We start from the raw sequence: 20,344 nt of genomic DNA, 5'->3' as shown, positions 1-20,344 counted from the left end.
CCAAGCAAAGAACAACACCAAAAAGCCAAAGAAGGACACAAGAAAGTGGTGTGAGTTCCATAAGATCTCCACTCACAACATAAGTGAGTGTCAGGCCAAACAATCATTGCTGGATGAGTTGAAGGCTTCTGAATCAGATGCATGTTCTACCTCTAAATCAGAACCTGACAAGGGGAAAGACAAAGGGAAGCAAATTATCGATGTAGCGCCCAATGCCATCGTTTCCACCATGAAGATCCAAAAGGAGGAACCTGAAGATCCAGAGGAGTAGGAGTGCCTTTTCCACTCCCAGATGTGGGTAAAGGATTCCCCGCTACAGTTCATTGTCGACAGTGGGAGCCAAAAGAACCTCATTTTAGCAGAGGTTGTGAAGCACCTGGGCTTACCGACCACAACACATCCACAATCATGCACCATCAGGTGGCTTCATCAAGGAAGGGATCTTTGCGTTAGTCAACAATGCCGCTTTCCATACAGCATCAAGCCCTTCACAGACGAGGTATTTTGTGAAGTTTCTCCTCTTGAAGTTTGTGATGTATTCTTAGGCCAACCATACTTGTGGAAGCGACATTTTGTGTATGATTCGAGGCCTCGCACTGTTATTATTACATTGGGAAATAAGTTGTACAGGATACCAGAGGTAGCACCGCCTATCGCCATCTCTTTGGTTACCTCAAAACAATGCAGTAAGATCATTTCCAAAACTAGGAATTTGTTTTCTTGATGATACTCTATTAGGGAAAGAAGAAGACGATGGCCACAACCTCCAAACAAGGCCCCTCCACACGACAACATTAGATGGAAAAGGTCATGGAGGAGTACGAGGACATCTTCACCTGCCCCGTAGGGGTTACTCTCCACTGTCAGGTCAAGCACTCCATCGATTTGACCCCTGATGCACCATTTCCCAATGGACCAATTTATCAGTGCTCTGTTTTGGACAACGACGAAATCAAGAGGCAGATTTAGGAGCTGTTGCAAAAAGGCTAGATCGGGTTGATTTCATCGTCCTGTGGGAGCCTGATCATATTGGTACATAAGAAGGATGGGACTTGCAGACTCTGTATTGACTATCGGGTGCTAAACAAGATCATTGTGCGAAATGGGTACCCGATCCCATGGATTGATGACCTTTTAGATCAACTCAAGGGGGGGCCGAATATTTCAGCAAGATCGACTTGAAGTCCGGATATCAGCAGGTAACAATTGAACCCTTTGATGTTTGGAAGACTACCTTCAAAGCCAAGGAGGGCCTTTTCGAATGGCTGCTGATGCCTTTCGGGTTGACGAATGCTCTTGCAACTTTCATGAGGCTGATGGATGACATCTTGCGATCATTCACCAACTCATTTGTAGTGGTATACTTGAATGAAATCCTGATATTCAGCCAGAGTTGGGAAGAGCACCTCCACCACATCCGACCGGTTCTCCAAACATAGCGGAAACACAAGCTATGTGCTAATTTGGAGAAATTCACTTTTGGCTTGACTCAGGTTCAATATCTGGGATACATTATTGATGAACAGGGGGTGCATGAGGATCTAGACAAGATCCAAGTCATTCGGGATTCGCCAACCCCAACCACTTTGACAGAGCTCCAAATATTTTTTGGTATTGCCAATTTCTACCACAGGTTCGTGTTGGGGTTCTCCCATATCACTTGGCCCTTGAGTCAAGTCACCAAGGGAGGAGCAAAAGAAAAATTATTTTGGTCTGAATCTCAACAAAAGGCGTTGAAAGAGGTGAAACATTGCCTCCGTTATGCACCAATGCTCACATTAATAGACTTGGAGCAACCATCTAAGATAGAGACATATGCCTCTGACTATGCTATTGGGGCAGTCCTTACTCAACAGGGGCATCCAGTGGCATATCAAAGTGAGACACTTTCAGACACAGTCCATAAATATCCCACTTATGACAAAGATATGTATTCCATTGTGCAAGCCTACCGACAATGGAAGCATTACATTTTTGGGAAGGCAACGGTCATCCACACAGACCACTAACCTAGTAGTTCATACAGACGCAAGGGAAGTTGCAGAATGATCGCCATCCAAAGTGGTCCACGTACCTACAATAGTTCCATTTGAATATCAAGTACAAGAAGGAAAACACCAATAATGTTACAGACTACCTCAGTTGACCACCGATCATAGCGTTAACCACCGTTCTCAACTCTTGTTGGCACGATACTTATGATTAACCACTTCTCTACAAAAGCGACCCAAAATTTGACAACACATACCAGATGCTCTTGGAGGGTCAGCAAGTTCCAGATTTTCATCTCCAGGATGCACTATTATGCCACTTGAGACACTTTTGTGTTCCTTGAAGCGAGTGTGCCAAGATTATTCGGGAAGCACACTACAGTTAGGTTGCTGGGCATTTCAGAGTCGAGAAAACAGTGGCAGTACTGCAAAAGTATTTCTATTGGCTGAATCTTGATAGGATGTTGGGAAGTACATCAGATCTTGCACTACCTGTGCTATTTCCAAATCGACCATCAAGATGCAAGGCTTCTATACTCTGCTGCCTACCCCTAGTCAACCTTGGGAATCCATCTCCATGGATTACATGTCAAACATTCCTTCTACTAAGCATGGAAATCACTGTGTTTTTGTGGTCGTCGACAGATTCTCGAAGATGGCCATTATGGCGGCGTGCAAGAATATATCACATCAGAAGCCACCGCTAAAGTCTTCTTTGAACAAGTTTGGGTACACTTTGGGATCCCATAGTCTATCAAATCAGATCGTGATAGCAGGTTCGTTAATACATTTTGGTCCAGTCTTTGGTCAATGCTGGAAACCAAGCTCACTAAGTCCACAACTTTCCATCTCCAAATTGATGGCTAGACGAAGGTCGTCAACATGATGATCGTACTTTCTACGCATGTACAACTCAAAGCATCCACGCACATGGGATGAGAGCCTCCCTTATGTCCAACACAACTATAAATGGGCTCTCCACAACTCGACTAGCTACAACACTTTTTATGTGGGCTTGGGATTCTAGCCACTATGTCCCATTGATGTGGCCATACCATTTGCAACTACTCAGGCAGATTCAACTCATGTCCAGTCCAAAGCTAACAAGGCAAACAACTTCATTGAGCACATTCAACACATTTTCCAATGGGTCCATGACATATTGGACAGAGCCAATTCTAAGTACAAGTAGCGACATGATCAACATCGAGTGCCACACAAGTTCCAGGTGGGTGAAAAAGTTTGGCTAAATTTACAGAAGGAGTGCCTCACTAGGCCCCACCTTAAGCTTCACATGATCAGATATGGCTCATACACCATCACCAAGGCAGTAGGGGACAATGCCTTCGAGCTCAATATTCCACCATTCCTTGGTCTCAACCCAGTGTTCAATGTGGACCACCTTCGATCCTACTTTCGACCATTGTTGGACACATTCGACATTGAAAAACAACTCACACCAACAGAGTTAAACCTAAACTGAATGGAACGAGCCACAACTATTTGGATCATGGAAACACAGCTCAAGAACACTTGACAACAAAGGATCCAACTATATCGAGTTGTCAAAGCAGGCCAACTCCTTCACTAGGGGAAGTGGCTCACAAGAGACCAAGTTTAGCAGAAGTTTCCTCATTTCATGGAGGAACTCAACGAAATGGGGACCATTGCTTCATAAGGGGGGGGGGGGGAATGATCCAAGTGGATATTTGTGGCCATTTTCCTATTCCACTTGGACCCCCACCATTGTTTCTTTCAGTTTTTCAGTTTCCTTATTTGTAGCGCAATTTATTATTTTTGGTAGTTTTTCGAATCCTGAATTCTGAAGTCGTTTTAAGGCTCTAAACGAGGTTTTTTTTTTGGGAAAAACAACACCAACATGGGGCATAACATGATGTTGGCCATTCAAAAGTTGTATTCCTTAGATATATATTTCTAACGAGGTATTGTGTGTGTCAAATAGAGATCATATGCCAAAGTTACGACCCCAGGAAGTTGATGTACCAATTTACCCAAACGGGGCCCATAGTTTGGTGCTTCGTCTCCTAGGGTTAGTTTTTTGGATGTTTAGGGTTTTCCATTGTTTCTAAATAATAGATAGGCCTTTGAGCCTCATTGTAACACAGTTAAGGGGCATGTAGTTTTCACATATTTTCTCAGAGATAAGTTACCGTCGCCCGAGCTAGTCTTATTTGCATTCTATTTGTAAGCATATTTCAGTATTTGATATTAATGAAATGAAGTGTTATTTTTGTTGCATCTCTGTATTTGTGGTTATATCTGTAATTTCATGTGTTCGTGTTTAAATCTGGATCATTGAGAGAAGGTGAATACAACATTCTTTCATATGAGGCTGGAGGAGCTTAGATAAATTAATCATTTTACTCTCAGATGTAGCGGTAATGTCAAAAACCTCTACTTCAACGTTCAAGGGTTTAAGGGTTGGACTGGAAACAATGTCATCATGATCGAAAATTTTCTCCAAAGGAATCAATCCTCTAGGAATGTAATTATTTTTTAGTTGAATAACGTCATGATTGCCGATCCTAGAATCTAAATGAGAGGTGCAAGTCGGAGGTATATCTACATCCTCATCTTCATCGATGCAATGGTCTAACAATTCTCTGATCAATTGTATAAACCTCTCAATTTCTTGCTCATCCTCGAATACCTACCAATGCTTGATGTTTTTAGGTATGGAGGGTTTATAAAGGACCTCTATCTCAAACTTAATCTTAAGTCCAGTTGGGGGGACGAAAGTGGCCACCGTGATAGGCAAATCATGAACTAATTGATTTTCTTCGTGGGGGACCATAGTAAAATTAATTTCTAAGAAAAAATTATCAACTAAGTCCCAAACCTTATTCCTATAAGCACACAAACGAGGGTGTTTAGTTTGACATTTGCTTATCACCTACTTAATTACCAGTTCGGAGTCTCCAAATACAAATAAATTCTTGATGTTAAGTTTGTGCACAGTTTCTAATCCGAGGAGAAGAGCTTCATACTTGGAAATATTATTGGTTATTTCAAAATTTAGTTTAAAATAAAAAGAAGAGTTTTTCTCAGAGGGTAGTATTAGAACAACACCTGCACCAGATCCGACCTTAGAAGAGGCACCATTAAAGTACATCTTCTAAAGTGCGTTAGGATCCAGAGGGAAAGAGAAGAGGTCAGCCTTCTAAGCTAGGAAAGATTTCTCTTCCTCTTAGACAAAACACAAAATTCTAATTGTTTTCCTCAACTACGTACATGGGGTAAATCTTAGGATTTTCTTTTGAACTGATCACGTAGGTTAAGTTGGATTCCTTATAAAAATGACAAGTGCCTGCTCCAAAAACAGGGATGGTAGCATAGAATAAGTATAACTGGAGGAATCCACCGAGTTTAGCACCCCAACTTCTAGAAAGAAGCATCACATAATTGGGGGAACATCAGGCACAAGAATATCCATGACGATGCTTTTAACTAGGACCTTAGAAAAAACTACGACAATATCTTCCATGACACCTAAACACTTAACCCTTCAAGAATTAAAATAATGGTCATGATACTCTCGGGTTCTACTTAACCCGATTTTATCCATGATTTCCTTGGGCATAATATTATGAGAAACGCTAGAATCTAACATACAATTGCAAAGATTCCATTAATGAATCTTAAGACTAATGTAAAAATAGGGAACCATGGCACCACTCTTTTGCTCTGTTGGGCCGAAAGAAATTTTAGGTGGGTCATATTGCACATTGATTATGTCAGTTGACCCAATTTCTTGTGGTGATTGATGGGAGGTTTTAAGGAAACGATCTATTTCTTCCTTGTAGTTAGGAATTTTCACAATTTCAGCTAAAGGCATGCTGACCCTAAGTTTGTTTAACTCATTTTGTAAATTTAACTTTTTTAGGTGGGGAGACTTGACCTCTATAGGGTTTGGTTCAGTAGGGGGGGAAATCTTAGGCTTAGCTATTGGAGGTTGAGGATTGATTTCCATATGAGGTATTGACTCCTTCATGGGCCTAAGATTATGTTTAAGGTGAATTTGAGCCTCCAGCTATTCTGCAAATCGTCGAAGCCGAGGATCCCAAAATTCTGGTTTAGGGGAATCGAGGGATACTATGTCAAAGGAATTAATAGAATCTGAACTGGGGTATTCCCCTTGTTCTAGATTCATTAGTTGGCTTGCTACGTCATCATCATATTCTTCAATAAGATATCCATTATTTCTTAACGGAGGTTGAATGGGGGGCTCATTGGGATTCTGTCCTCGCTGCACCATTTGTTGCAGATGTGGACAATTAAAGGGAGAATGGTTACACTAGGGAAAATTTGTATTACAATTATGTGGATTAGGATGGAAATTGGGTTAAACCAAAGGATTCGTAGGAGGAGGGGGAACATGTCTATTTCCTGCTTCTAAGCGTTGAATATTATTGGTTCGGGATTTGATAAGTTTCGACATTTCCTCAAACTTTTGTTCTTGCGAAGAGGAAGAGGTGGGGAGCTGTTGGGAGGCATCCAAATTTTTTTTCTTACCTTTAGAATTAGTATCTCGGGACAACCTTTTTCTCGTAGCGATGATATTTCCCTCACAAGCGCAAGCTTTAGCTTGCACGTCAACTAATGTCGTAGAATCTCTTTCTTGTAGAGCATATGAGAGATCGTCATCTAGCGCAGTAGTGAACAACACGACCGTGACAATATCAGAAGGAGGAACTGTAGGTGGGAAATGGTTATAACAATTAGTAAATCTTTTATTAAAATCAGATACAGATTCATCTGGTTTCAATTTCAAAGTGGAAAATTCGGTAAGCCAAAGTTGATTACTCTTCTTAAACTCATATTTTTGTATAAACAATTAAACCAGTTTGTCAATGGAGTTAATTCTATTTTGCGCAAGGGTTCTAAAGCACTTGCGAGGCTCACCTTCAAGGCTTTGTGCAAAAATCCTCATGCAGACTTCGTCATATTCGACCCCTAAATTTTCACAATAATATTGAAACTTGACTACAAGATCCTTGGCGGTTCAGTCACCTTCCTTATCGAACTGTGGGATATTTTGATCATATTTTGGGGGAAAATTGTTTAAACCCCCTCGGATATCAAGGGGACAATGCTAGGTGTTAACCCGAGAATTCATAACTGGAGGCAGAGGAGGGAAAGGAGGAAAAGGAGGAGCTAAATATTGAGACTAGTTAAAGGGAAGAGGTGGAATATTCAAAGGCATGGATGGTGCAAGATAAATTACAAGATTAGGATGAGAGGAAGACGATGAAGCTACAACTCGAAAGATTGTACGTGAGGGGCTGGAACTTCCTATCGCTTGAGGATTAGGTGACAATAGGTAATTGTGTTTGAATTCGTCGAGACGTTCCCTCCTATTTGCGATAGTAACAAGTGCTTCAGGGTCCTCTAGAGGAGAGTCACTGATCTCAGATGTTGATTTGGTTAACCTTCGAGGGGTATCCAGATTTAGAAAAATAAAGAAAAAGGAAAGTAAAGAATTTTTAAACTACACCAATTTACAAATCAACTACTAATTAATTTATAAAAAACAAAATAATAAATCTACAGAGTACCTCAATCGCGACAGACGTGCACTTTCGTATAAACCTTTAGACTTTGTGAAGTTGTCATCGTCTAGGGACATGGGGGTTCGACTGGGCTCATTTGTCTTCTCGTGCTAATACCTCCCAATTTTTTTATAATTCTTAATGAGTATGGGAAACCTAAAACGACAGTTCATATAATCCATTAATGACGTTGCGTTGATAAGCCAAACTAAATAAAACATGTGGTTGAACAGGGTTATAATTAGTCATACACAAATTTATACTAATATTCTCCAATAACGATGCCAAAAAAATGTTTTTGCTTAAATTTTTCCCACATGCAAATGAATTAAGTACACATTCACTGAGGACTAATCAGTCCTCCCACTCTAGGTGTCACTGTTGACCTCTAGCACACCACAGGGGGTAACCCTGAGATATGAACTATTTGATTTTCAATTAGAAAATAGAATTAGGTCATATCGATATAATTGATCGTTGTTATAAATAGTGGCAGTAATAGAAGATAGGAACACAACTTAGTAGGTCTCAATTCCGAGATTCTAGTTCAAGCGTTCTAAAAGAGTAACGTTAAATTTGGACAAAAATAATAGCAATCATTAAGAAAAGGAAAGAAAGAAACGGTAAAAACAAGAAAATATTAACGTAAAATCTATTAGGCAAACCTAAAACATAACATGTGCATCAGGTTCAAGCATATTCATTTTTTTGATGTAATTTTTAAACAAAAGTAGTTAATAGTAAATATCGTGATTGGCATTGCTAAAAGAAAAGCAAAATTCCATGATTTTCGGGAACAAAGAAGACATACAAACAAAACACATTTAGCCAAAATAAAGAATGAGATAGACAAATTTGTAATCACAATTAAGACAAGAATTGTTGTAAAATAAAAGTTCAATCTTTAGCTATAAAAAAATCAAGACTGATCATTTAGCATTTATGTTGATAGTATAGATATTAAAACATGAAAACCAAACTATCTAATTCCTAAATGAGGGCAAGCATCAGATTTAGTTCTCTGTGATTGTAAATCAAAATAACAAGGAAAAGAGAAAGAACATAAGATCACCTGCATAAAATTTCAGATTTGAAAATAAAACCATGTAACATGTACAATCAACTTCTATATAAAATAAGTTCTCACTTTTTCCAACAACTTCCTTGTAATGGGAGTTCTGGCCTTTTATAATAGTCTTCAAAATATAATTGTTTTTTGTAACTGTCTTTTATAAAAACAACTGACATTGAAATTGAAAAAACTTAAGTAAAATAAAATGAAAGACTGGGAAATATAATAATTATACGTTATGGCGTCATTGTGACTTTGGAGCTTTGGCTTTCTTAGTGAACCCTGTAGGAGAGAGTATGTGTGTACACTGCATCTTGACAATTGGCGCGTGTGTTGTGATCAAGCATATTTCATCCCAATCCCCAGGTTGGTCCGTAATGGACTACATAGGCTAAACATGGAGGGCAAATTGTGGGGTAGTAGTGAGTTGCTCAAGTGCGATGTTGCATTTGAAGCTATTCTTTAATTTTATTAGCCTGTCCCACTCAGCTATAGGTAAACAAGGCACACTTTTGTATTTGGTGATCACTACTACCAAGCACGACCTTATCTAGTACTTGGTAGTGGGTAGGTTTTGTATAATTTTGTTTATCCCAGCTTGAATAGAAAATTCTCGACAAAGAGGTTGACAAATATGGAGGGGCTGATTGTCTCTTCTCCCATCATGTTCAAACAACCTAAATATTTCTTTCTTAGTTTCAATTGATCAGAGAAAGTATGCTAGGATATAACCCAATTTTCCTTATTCCAGAATGAAGGCACACCAAATATTCCCAGATAGTTCCACTCGGTTCTAAAATGATCAATCTCCTTGACCACTTTCTCAAATTCATCTCACATGACTTGGGAAATGAACCATTTTTCCTTTAACATGCATAGGGAATAGATGTAGTCATCCCTAGTAGGTAATCCCGTTTTTTCTAAGGAAATGTCTTCTAAGGTGTTAACCACATCTATAATGGCATCAAGGTGTTAGATCTGGCCTCCAGTCTAGCACTTTGTATCAGAGCTTTTTCACAGTCCCCCAAAAACTTCACGTATGCTTTAACTGTAGTGATATTTTTCCAAATTTCTCTCCATCTCTCCTCCTTGGCTTGTACTAGTATAATCTTGCCCGTCATAGTAGTGTGAAGGTCTTCTTGGCCTACTTTCGTGAACGTAGGCTGATAACCTGACTCGCTTCTTAAGTCGTGAAATGAGACCCAAGGGGTCATAATGCTAGCAGTCAATCCAAAAGAAGAGATCTCCCTTTCCAAAGTATCAATAACATTTTTATTCTTAGTGATTAAAGGAGAAATATCATAAGGATAACTAAACAATGCTCCTTTCTTTTTCGAAACAAAATGAAATTCATTAATTGCAATTTTTTCCCTTAAAAATTCACACACAAACAATAAAGGAGAAACATACTTAGGTAACCGGTATGGCGGCTTATCAAATGAATACATGCGTAACATTGTATAATTAGGAAATAAGAACCAGCTCCCGATGCTTTCTTGTTTAGACAATCTTAGAATTTTGGTCTCTATTCAGAAATTGTAGCCACATTTTTTCCCATTATTTTAGCCTTGAGGGGGTAAGAAAAACAATCGATATACTGAGAATAAGCTAAAGGGAGGCGCTGAGGGTAGTTTGCATCTGTCCAACGAAATACCTACTTTCTACCATCAGTTTTAGTGGTGCTCAGAAGAAGTTTAAGACTCATGAAATATGCAGGGTAACTATAAAGGACCAAATGTATGAGGTAAGGACAATGGCGGCAGGAAATGAAACGAATGGCGGTGGATAAGTCTACTGTAAGGGTGTGGGCTAAGTGTTTCACAAAATCTATGGTTTGCAGGTCAGGATGAAGGTTGATAAGACAAATGGCTAAAAACACCATCTCGTCCAATTGTGAATCATTAACAAGACCAAAAATGACCAAAAGGAGGGAAGTTAAGGTTTGGTAAAAAGGTTTAAGCAACCGAGTATAAATGGGAAAGATTAGTTTCAACTCAGGGTTAAGGGTTTCAAAGAGGGTCTTAAGGATCTCAAGCTTATCCTCTTTGGCCCAAGTGATAAATTCCCTGTCTAATCCTTTTTCCGCTATGTCAACCCCTTGGGTTGAGACACCCAACATCTTAGCCAATATCCCTTCATCTACCCTAAGAAACAATGCACGACTATTTTTAAAGTAAACTGCTTTTTTTTGTAACTCAAAATGCTCAACCAATAGCAAAATCGAGTCAGGGTCGAAATGGAAAATCGGGAGAGTTGCATGTAGAATTCTGGTTCTGAGCAAGTATAGGTCCTTAGTTGTCATAGCGGTTGAAGGGTTAATGGTCCTCTTCAACTTCACAATATCGGTTAGGCACACCTTGGTGTCCTGAACCCCAACCAATTTATTCACTAGGACTTCCTTGTTGGTTGGCTTGGCCATAACTATTAGTAGGGTTGAATTGCAGAGGTAAAAACAAGCAAATAGAAGGAATGACTTACTGACAAACAATGGAAAGTGTTTTTACTAGAGAGTTTCCCTACAATTTCAAACAACCATAGCCATGCTTGGCGAGATAGCGTGCAGAAAGCTAAACTAGCTAGGAAGAATGACAAAAAGATGGCGGCTGCAAGCTTTAATGGTCAATTAATAATTTAATTAATGTAGCGGGTAAGTTCCCTATTCTTATTTCTTGAGCCACCAAATTTGGAAGGTGGGTCCTACTCATCGAATGGGAGCTGTCAATTAAATAACACGTAGGTTCAAGTGTGACAACTGTTGATCTGGAGGGGATCAATGATTGTTGCATCATCCGGTCTACAAGGTAATGCTAATGCGTGGGCATCTATGAGTGCGATGGGCCCCTAAATCCATTGGATCAGAACGATTGAACGATGGAGGATAATTGGGTTAAACAACTGTGCTTAATGCCTGGGTTATTTATTCTAAGAGCGTGCTTGTGAGATGTTAGATTAAATCTTTGCCAATGATTGATCAGGAAATTAAGCGAGTGTTAAATGCATCAGGAATATTAAAGGAGGGAATTACCACATTAATTGGAATGCGATGGGTGATTAGTAGCCAAGTATATTCAATCAACCAAGATCCACCCTTTATACCTACTCTGTCTTTACACAAGGTCTTTTATCCTACTATTTCAATTCGAGAGAGGGGAATGCTTAGAAAAATTTCAAGAGGGGGGTGGGATTGTATCCCAACATGTGCTCCATACGGGGATGGCTTCTCGGTGTGAGAAGCCAAGAATGTAGGCCGAGTGGCTTTTCTAGTTGGGTTATGGAATCACAATTAATTGATGGCGTAGGCTCTTGGTAAGGCAACTCCGTACCGATACAACACGGGGGAAATATTTGCGATGAGATGCATTAAAGGGGAAAATTAATGAAGAAACAACGAGAGTTAATTTAGGGATATAATCACCACCGTTGGGAAAAACACAATATTTTCACAGACCATCTACGACGAACAACAATTGCAATGGTGGGTGCGGAAAGTAGTAACAGAGGTCATCGCGAGACTCTTCATGACAAACTAGACAGGGTTATGCACTTGCTAACAATGCTAGAAGAACATATGGAACATATTGAAGGTCAAATAGCGTTGCTACCCAGAATTCATCAAGGGATGGAAAGTATTCAGCCACGGGAACCAGCTGAGAGTGTTCATCTCGCAAGCTCTTCCAACCTTGCTAAGGAGATAATCCAGGTTTCGAATAGTTAGCTCTAATAAAGTAGGCTCAATTTTGACTAGATTCCCATGAAATGCATAATTTTGTACAACTTTTATGTATTGTAGAGCTATTATCTAACCAATCCCTTCTATGGATATAAGCGATTCCTCTAGTCCAATGAGTGGATCTAGTGACAACCGAAACAAATACATGAAAAAATCTCCTAGTTTAAATCATAATGACATGAGAAGACATATTGCCTACCTCACTCCTATGCAGTCACTTTTCGATTTCGATCTCAATCTCCTCACTTCCAAGATCGATCCTAACTATTACGTTGCAAACGAATACCTGCAAGAGAGATCCAAGAAAGACAACAAAGGAAAAACATAAAATATGCATTCTAATGTAAACCATATGATAGATCAAGGAGCATCGTACTAAGCAAGTAGTCATATATGCACTTATGGAAAGTAAACATGCATTGTATTAATAATAAACACAATAGGGAAGAATACAACCAATGCCTTGATGTTGGAAGCCTCCTTTGGGATGGGTTTCCAAGTCCAAGCCAAGACTTCTCAAGCAATCCTTTCTCCTTCACAAATTGGCAGTAATTAGGCACAATTTAGCAGCAACATGACCAATCTAGTCTGACCAACCATTTAAGGGTATAAGGGAATGTATTTATAGGTAAGGAGGGGGAATCAGGGATGCAAAAAAGGGGGAAGAAGGTCCACATATTAAGGGGACTATCCTTAAAGGCAGGATCAAGGACTCAAAATGGGAGAACTTGACCATATGCTTACTCAACAATAATTAGATCGCCATTCTCGAGGCTTCTAATATGAGAATCTTCTACTCCATTTTTGGAGAAATTTCATGAAGAGGATCAACACAGATTTTCCTGTCAAAAGACTCGCTACAACGCTAGTCACTAGTTATACAAAAGGTTACCAGCGTAGGTTTTCCTGCTAAAAGTATTGCTGGGCTTACAAATAGGGTTTTTGACAATCTCTTCCAGAATTACTTCAGGGCATTTCTTCTTCTTTTCTTCAGGGATGCTCTTATCAATGTTTTTGATGGTGAATTCATTAACAAATTTTTCCGCTTGGAAACATTTTGGGTAAAGTTAGACAACCAAGGGTATGAGACAGGGAGTGTGACAAATTATTGTATAACATATGCCCCCTAAAGCATGAAGTCAGAACAAAAAGTTATTTTTGAAGTGCTTTAGTGTCAAGGAAAGGACTTTGAATAAATACCACGAGGAGACTTGCAAATCAAACATAATATAACATATATGACATCTCTGAGTAGGCATTTAACAATACACGAATCCATGGAATGGGAACAACCATCCAACTAGAAAGGATACTGTGCATGGATCCACAACATGGACACAACCATCTGACTAGAAAGGATCATATGTATGGATCCACAGCATGGACACAACCATCCGACTAGAAAGGATCATGTATGCATACTAAATAACTCCACGCAACCTGGATCTATCTAATGAAATTCAAGGTCTTCATCTCTATCTCGATCCAACCAAAGTACGAAGCTAACCATGCGAATAGATTTGTTGAAGTCAAACATGGTAGAAATCACCTGATTATTGGTCAATGATGTAAACCATTAATAGGTATGAGAGAAGCCACCAATAGTGACAATGGTTCTCAAGGTATAACAACAAAATCCACGTGTGTGAATAAGGAATTTGAAGTCAAACACTCATAGAATCATCTGATAAAAGGCCAATGATGTGAACCTATCATCAAATGTGAAGAACCTACCATTGAGGCATGCAAGCTTCTAGATCACCTTCCTCGATAATGAGTTGAAGTCGACAGGAAGTGATCCATCGAAGGAGGGCCATAATGTTTACTAAATCATCGACACAAAACAAAGGACTTTGTAAATTTGGTGAGAGTGATTCAGGATTGTAGTAGAGAAGGTCAAATGGGGTATAAGAGGTTTGAATTTATAGACAAAACTTCTCTTGAACATATCAGCAGCATGAATCTGGAGTTCGGAAACATTTGACTCAATATAGGATCAAAGGTCACAGTGATGATAGGTAATGATCAAATGAGAGGCAAATGGATTCCAAAAACCCAAGAAGGAAAATGATGAAGTGAGGATAACCCAAACCCGATATGAGCGACAGAGAAGTGTCATGTTCAAGAGCAACATGCTTCCTTTCATACAAAATACAAGACACATTTACTTCCATTCCCCCCTGCTATTTCTAATGAGTACCTATTTATTTTTAATCACAATGTTGAAGAGGATACCATATGCTTGTCGTATAAGTTCATCCTTAGGATCAATCCATCCTAGTAAGCTTAACAAGCCCTAGGAAGGAGTAACTCAATCTCGTCACAGTGAGAGTCCTGCGTCATTTAAGTTTTATGAGTCCGAAGGAGGGGTAACTCGATTTTTTTTTTTTTTTTTTATGTTTAGAGAGTTTTAAAAAGAGGCGGAAAAGAAAACTCCAAAGGTCCCTTTTAATAGATAGTCTCTTGAATCTAAAAAGGTAGAAAACAATATTCAAGAGAACCTCTTAGCCATGTTCAACTAAGGTTTTCCGTTTTCATAGCTAGTCTATTTCAGTCTGGAAAAAGGTTAAACTTATACTGAGTATGCATCTTTTCATTTACTTTTACGAGTTCGAAAAGACAAGTGCTCGACAATATTTTCATATTTTTGGAGTCCGCAAAGAGCTGAAAGAGGACTCCTCCTAGAGGAATGAGTAGTGTAAAAGGATAGAAACTATTTTTGGTTATGATAAAATTTCTCAAAACATGTAAAGGTCAAGAGGCTGGCTAATAAGACCACTCGTTGCAGATTTTCCTCAGGCAAAGGTAAAACAACCAAGTGAAAGTGTATGATCCACCAAAGAGATGGTGACAATGGAATGAAAAAAACCAAGGCTCATTTAGAAAAAATAGGCTGATAAAGATGGCAATCACAAGAGGTAAAGTGGGAATGGTGGGAAATTATGCTTGAGTATACTTGAAGATAGTTTCATTTTTTCACAAGCTTGAAACATGAGAAAAAACTATGCTTGGATTTGGTTTCATTTTTACACAAGCTTGAAACATAGATAAACTATGCTTGAGATGAGTTTTCATGCCTCGAGCATAATGAATCAATTCGATGTACATGCCCCCCAAACTCCATTTCATTCATCAAAGCAGACTATTGGTTACTAACAGGTGGATGGAATGAAGGTTCACTTACAAGAGCAAGTGAAAGACTTGAATGGGATTTTACGAGATCTAATCAAAGACTCAAATTGGAAGGGGATTTGTTTCATTTTTTAACGAGCTTGACATAGGAAAAGAACCATGCTCATGACACCTTGTTTCATTTTTTACCGAGCTCGAAACAAGTAAAAGAACTTTGCTCTGGAAACCTTGATTCATTTTTTAAGGAGCTTGACACAAGACAAAGAACTTTTCCATGAGGACCTATTTCAGTTTTTAACAAGGTTGACATAGTAAAAGAACTATCCTCATGGGGACCAATTTTATTTTTTAAAAATATTGACATAGTAAAAGAACTATCCTCATGACACCTATTTCATTTCTTAATGAGGTTAGCATAGTAAAAGAACTATCCTCATGGGAACCTATTTCATTTTTTAATGAGGTTCACATAGTAAAAGAACTATCCTCATGGGAACCTATTTCATTTTTTAACGAGGTTGTCATAGTAAAAGAACTATCCTCATGGGGACCAGTTTCATTTTTAAAAAACGTTGACATAGTAAAAGAACTATCCTCATGACACCTATTTCATTTCTTAACGAGATTGACATAGTAAAAGAACTATCCTCATGGGAACCTATTTCATTTTTTAATGAGGTTGACATAGTAAAAGAACTATCCTCATGGCACCTTGATCACAACCTATAAGAGGTCATAACTATTGGGTTGTGTTATATTATTTCCACGATTAACATGGTTTTCACACATGGTTTTGGGCACGATGGTTTTCGGTCCATGGTATTTTGTAGATCCGGTCAAGGGAACTACGATTATGTTCTAATCCAGGGTTAATGGATTGGGGTTATGGATGCTTCGACATGTATATATATGCATTGTAACATTGAAAGGAACATAATGAAAAATCAATATTGTAGTTCGGGTTTTGGGATCCAGGGGAAAATCTCTGTGTATATTTGTTTTATGTGTTATGCTTTCACTATTGTTTATTTTATGTTGTTAGAATTTGTATGTAGGTAATTTTTGTACGAGGTTAAAACCTACATTTGGTATCAGAGCAGTTTTGGCTTCAAGGGGACACCTTTGTTGCTGAGGGGTTTCGCTCGGGCCTGTGGTAGAATCTGTTCAATGGGAGATTTACGGCATCGATTCTGGCGGTGAAAGAAGATGGCAAGCAGTGGAAAGATAGAGATCAATAAATTTAATGGTCAGAGTTTTGAGTTGTGGAAACTCAAGATGGAGGATCTGTTGGTGGACAAATATCAGTGGATCACAGTAGACACGAGTACTAAACCAACGAGAGCGTCCGATGAAGAATGGAAGAAGTTGGATCAAAAGGAAAAGAGCACAATACCGTTGTGTGTCTCAGATTTAGTATTGCTGAATGTATCAGGTGAACCTACGATGAAGTCTTTGTGGGACAAGTTAGGGACTTTGTGCCAATCTAAGTCACTGGTGAATAAACTGTTCCTACGGAAAAAGCTGTATAACTTAAGGAAGAAATATGGAGACTTAGTGATGGAGCATCTGAATGCATTTAATACTGTGGTAAGTCAGTTATTATCTATTGATATAAAAATTTCAGGTGAAGATAAGTGCATTAGTTTGTTTTGTTCTCTACTAGATTCGTGGGATATTCTAGTTATTGCAATGGGTAGCAATGCAACTGCCTTGCAGTTTGATGAAATAGTCTCATCCTTATTGATGAAGGAGATGAGACAAAAAAATATGGAGAGCCAGAATGGTGATGCCTTATTTGTACGAGGACAATCCCAAAATAGAAACAAAAATAAGTCATCGAGTGGGAGATCTAAATCTAGAGGGAGATCTAAATCTCCAAGAAAACCTGTAAAGGTGTGCTGGAAATGCAGAAAGGAAGGGCACTACAAAAGGGACTGTAAATATAAATCTCCTAACAAAGGTAAGGGATCTGATGATGCTCCTTATCTAGAGGTGAAAGCCACCTCAAATGAAGGTGGGGAGGTGTACTTGGATTCTTCTTCAAGTATACATATAGATCATGAGGCATGGTTGATTGAATCAGGTGCATCCTTTCACTTCACTCCCCATAGAGAGTGGTTCTTTTAGTATGAGAAATATGACGGTGGTGATGTCTTATTAGGGGATGATAGGAAGTCTAGAATCATTGGTTGCGAAAAAGTAAAGTTGAATTTGCAAGGTGGAAGGATTAGAACACTTCTGGGTGTTCTTCATATTCCTGCATTAGCCTGAAATCTGATTTCTGTAAGCAAGCTGGATGATGTAGGTGTAAAAATAGTGTTCGAGAGAGATACCTGCAAGATGGTTTGGGGAGCACTGGTATTGATGTGGGGAGTTCGGGTTGGAACTCTGTATAAGCTGCAAGGTAGCACTGTTATTGATGGGTGCAACAATTTTGTGGTTCTTGAAAGTGGAGCAGAAAATCTAGTGGGCTCTGGAGAAAAGGCCATGCTATGGCATCAGAGGCTTGGACATATTGGAGAGAAGGGCCTTCGAATACTAAATGGTAAAGGTATGGTAGAAGGTATGACTAATAGTTCTCTGGATTTTGATTTCTGTGAAAATTGTGTATATGGGAAGAAGAATCGGGTGAGTTTCCCCTCTGGTGGTAAGAGGGCGAAACAAATATTAGAGCTTGTGCACAGTGATGTGTTTGGACCTGTGTCGGTTCCATCACTGGGTATGTATGTGTACTATGTATCATTTATAGATGACTTCTTAAGGAATACATGGATATATTTCCTCAAGAAGAAATCTGAAATCTCTGATAGGTTTAAAGAATTTAAGGCTCTGGTGGAAAACCAAATAGAGAAGAAGATAAAGGCGCTGAGGGAAAATAATGGTGGATAATTTTGCAAGAAGGAATTTGAAGAGTTATGTAAGAAGTATGGTATAACACGTCATAAGAATACTCCATACACACCTCAACAAAATGGAGTTGCAGAAAGAATGAACAAGATGTTGATAGAAAGGGCGAGAAGTATGCTCAGTGGTGCCGGGTTAGGACATGAGTTCTGGGCAGAAGCGGTGGACACTGCATGTTACCTGGTCAATCGATCACCTTCATCAGCGTTGGAGGATAAGACTCCACAAGAGGTATGGACTGGTAAGAAAGCCTCTCTTTCACATTCAAGGTTATTTGGATGTGATGCATATGTACATGTTCCAAAGGAGAAAATAACAAAGTTGGATAGTAAATCTGAAAAGTGCATCTTTATTCGGTATAAGGATGGTTTAAAGGGCTATAAGCTTTGGAACCTAGTAACAAGGAAGGTTGTGTACAACCGACATGTGGTGTTTAGAGAGGTGAAAGATGTTATTAAACATGAATTCCCATCAAAGGAACCTGAGGAGATAGAGTTTGAGCTGAAGGAGGAAGAATTAAACTTTACAACAGAACAAGAATCAGAAGATGAAGAGCCATAAACTCTAGTTGTGATAAGATCAGTTCAAGAAAGAAGGCAACCGGAAAGGTATAGTCCATCTATCTTTTGTTCAAATTTTTCTTTAACTATTACTGATGATGATCCCATAATTGTGAAGGAAGCAGTAGGTTTAGAGGATGGAAAACTTTGGAAAGAGGCCATGGTTGATGAAATGGAATCTTTGCACAAAAATGAGGCTTGGGATCTAGTGGAGTTGCCTGCTAGAAGGAAACCCATTGGTAGCAAATGGGTGTTAAAGAAGGAGACGAATGCATAAGGAAAGGTGGAGAAATACAAAGCTCAGTTGGTAGAAAAAGGTTATTCCCAGGTGTCGGGAATTGATTTTGGTGATATTTTTTCTCTTATTTCCAAGGTAGCTTCTATTAGATTACTTTTATCTGTTGCTACTGCTTTTGATTTTGAGGTAGAACAGATGTATGTGAAGACAACATTTCTTCATGGGGATCTGGAAGAAGAGATCTACATGAAGCAACCTGAAGGCTTTGCGGTGAAGGGTAAGAAAGAATTTTTATGCAAGTTAAAAAATTCTATGTATGCGTTAAATAGTCACCAAGGATGTGGTATCAGAAATTTGATGCATTCATACGGGGACTTAGCTTCACCAGAAGCAAGGAAGATCATTGTGTGTATTTTAAATTAATTGGTGACCATGTTATTTATATGGTCTTGTATGTGGATGATATGTTGCTGGTTGGAAATGACAAAGAAATTATCTAGGATTTGAAGACCCAATTGTCCTCCAAATTTGACATGAAAGATCTTGGTGCTGCAAACTATCTTTTGGGCATGGAAATTAAAAGAGAGCGGGCAAAGAGGAAGCTCTGGTTAACCCAGAGGAAGTATGTCGAGACAATGCTGCAGAGGTTTAATATGCAGGATATTAAACTAGTGAAGGTTCCTATTCCTATAGGTGTAAATGTATCTGCTGAACAATGTACCAAGACACAAGAAGAGGAAGAGGACATGTCCCGTGTTCCATATGCAAGTGCATTCGGTAGCTTGATGTATGCGATGGTCTGTACTAGACCGAAAATTGCACATGCAGTGAGAGTATTGAGCAGGTTTATGTCAAAACCAGGGAAGGAGCATTGGACATCAGTGAAGCAGGTTTTCAGGTATTTTCTTGGCACTAGTGATTATGGTTTATGCTACAAAGGAAGACAAAGATTGGACAAACTTTTGGATATCTGTGTATTTGTTGATGCATACTGGGTTGGAGATTCGGATCAGAGAAGATCTACAAGTGGGTATGTGTTTAACCTATTTGGAGGTGCAGTCAATTGGATGAGTAAGAAATAATCTGTAGTGGCACTATCAACTACAAAGGCAGAATACATGGAAGCCACTCATGCAAGCAAGGAAGC

The sequence above is a fragment of the Pinus tabuliformis genome, chromosome J, assembly GCF_031772625.1.
Source record: "Pinus tabuliformis cultivar Carrire ecotype Pingquan chromosome J, CPIR1, whole genome shotgun sequence".
Classification (NCBI taxonomy): domain Eukaryota; kingdom Viridiplantae; phylum Streptophyta; class Pinopsida; order Pinales; family Pinaceae; genus Pinus; species Pinus tabuliformis.
This window is presented reverse-complemented; position numbering follows the sequence as displayed.